The following is a 2,500-nucleotide window of genomic DNA, read 5'->3' as shown; positions in this document are numbered from 1 at the left end:
TGATGATGTCATAGCGGTGAGGTTCTCTCAGCCAATCAGAAGGCTGCATTAGTGTGTCAGTCTGAGGTTTTCCCCTCGGCTTCTTCTAAACGTTCAGCTAATAGACGAGCAGATCATACCCCGAATCTGAAGACCTGCTGTGTTTAAACTGGTTAGGACATCCAGAGCAGGATGAACCCTCAAACATGACTGGTTTCTCACTATATTGGCAGCGCAATGGTTTGTGGGTATTTTGGACTGACCAGTGTCTGTGTTGTCTGTGCCTTCAGGTCGCTGCGATCTACAGAGACCCCAGTGTAGGAAACCTCATCAACATCATGATCGTCAAACTCATCGTCATACACAACGAACAGGTATCAATATCACCATAACAAAACTGTCTCGATATAATCGTGATCACAGGACGATATGAAACGAAAGTTGTGTTTTGGTCATCATGCTTTAGCACAGTGTCGAATCCTCTTTAAACTTCAGCTACAAGTCAGTTTCACATTTTTCTGACTTAAGTTTTCTTAGTTAAGAAACATTGGTTGGAGCTCTTAATTTAGAACTCTTTATATCGCAATAAATATCGTACCGTGGACTTCATATCGCGATAATATCGTATGGTGAGATTTTAAGTGATTCTGATATCGTTTCATTCCTAGTGGCGTCTCTTTAAGATCTCAGCTGAAGACTAGAGTAATCTCTCATTTGGAGCTCAACAGTGTCTCAAATTGTTATAAAAGTTTTAAAAATAGTTTTAAAAATGCTGAGTAAATCATCAGTGTTGGTAATGCTTATTGCTGCATAGTGTTTCACATTCAAAATACAATTTATAAATACATTTAATTAATATGAATAAAATATGCAATTTTAATTTAACACAGTAATCAATTTGAAAGTACAAATTTAACTATTTATTTGAATTAAACACTTTTAAATAGTTAAACAATTTATTATGTGCTTGGTATACTGCATCCTGTTTCACATAATTTGTTTTTATTTGATTTTTTCTTAATTTTGCTTTGACTCAATATCAGAGTTATTATAGTTAATTAAAATAAAACCATGAAGAAACATACATCTTTTCATTACTCAAAATAAAATGTTAACCGAATTAAAATAAGAATGACTTTTATTTTATTTATTTTTTAAGATATTTTGTAAAATAACTACATTTTTTAGTTTTTTTCTTGCTCAACTGACACATAGTTTAATATTCAGGTTTTTAAACATATATTTTCTCCTTTTTGACTATTTTGACTTCTCCTCAAACCAACAAAAAAGTAAAATAAATCAATCAATAAAAAATAGTTTGAATAAACAAAATATCTTTTTATGTATTTCTTTTCTTTATATTTTAAATTTGGTTATTTATAAATGGGTTTGTTTTCTCTTTTTGACTTTCATCAAACTGTCAAAAATGCATAAATTGAACAGTTGAACATAAAAATATCAGTTTTCTTCATGCCAGAATAAAAATGGATGTTTGAATATGATGGGATACTGAGAAGATAATTTCAAGTCATTTCTCATCAAGCACTCTGAGCTCCTTCACATTCATTTCTATATTATAAACACATGACGACTAGAACTTCAATCTAAACTTTGTTGAAATAATGCATGACGTGTCGTGAGACCTGAGAGCGCATCATCCGAGCCGTTATTCCTCTGTAGTTAATGGGTTTGTTGTTTTCCTCAGGAAGGGCCGAATATAAACTTCTACGCCACTGCCGACGCTTCATAACTTCTGCATGTGGCAGCAGAGTCACAACGTTTTGGACGACAGTCACCGGGTCATCACGACACGGCGCTGCTCATCACCAGGTGACCTGAGCTTGACCTTTGACCTCATGACCTCTGCCTTCTACAGTGTGCTTCTGTTTGAGCTTGAGCGTTTGCATAAACACTCTTATGGGATGTGTGTTTGTTTCTCAGGGAGGACATCTGCCGAGCAAAGGACAAGTGTGACACGTTAGGTGAGATTGCAACCACTGGCCCTGATCACATTATTACGGCTGTTTTATGATGCAGCTGGATGACAGACTGTTTCCCACAATGCAACTTTCATTTTTTGCTGAATTGAACATTAGTGTTGTCATGTACATCAGTACTTGTTGCTGCATAGAGTTTCATATTTCATTTTTAAATAACATTAACATCTTTTTTTTTAAACAAGTGCCAAAGTATAATTATTTTTAATGTATTATTGTTATTATTGTTGTTGTTATTATTATTTATAATATTTTTTTCACAAAAAGTTAGTGAATGTGAAAAATATTCTATTCTATTTATTCTTTCTAAATTAATCAATATTTTAAATATTTTTATGCTTTTTGACTCATTATTTAATCATGCTGCCAAATGTTTTTACTGCCAAACAATAATAATTTTATTATTACTAGTTTTACAAAATAATACAAAATAATGATTTATTTTCTTGCTGTATAAAGCATTCATGCATACACTCTTGTAGGTCGTTACAAAAATGCTTTTTGCTGCATACAGGTTAAATTAA

General features: G+C 32.7%; 1 long non-coding RNA gene across 1 annotated transcript in view; it reads left to right on the top strand.

Annotated features, from left to right (window-relative positions):
• LOC113084444 (uncharacterized) overlaps window positions 1-1,716 on the top strand; it is a 2,893-nt gene extending 1,177 nt beyond the window's left edge. The window contains exons 2-3 of the long non-coding RNA XR_003283742.1: window positions 270-353; window positions 1,685-1,716. This is a non-coding gene — a long non-coding RNA (uncharacterized LOC113084444). The remainder of the gene's footprint in view (window positions 1-269; window positions 354-1,684) is intronic.
• Window positions 1,717-2,500: the final 784 nt, after the last annotated feature.

Source organism: Carassius auratus, unplaced genomic scaffold, assembly GCF_003368295.1.
Source record: "Carassius auratus strain Wakin unplaced genomic scaffold, ASM336829v1 scaf_tig00040040, whole genome shotgun sequence".
NCBI classification, from domain to species: domain Eukaryota; kingdom Metazoa; phylum Chordata; class Actinopteri; order Cypriniformes; family Cyprinidae; genus Carassius; species Carassius auratus.
This window is presented reverse-complemented; position numbering and strand designations above follow the sequence as displayed.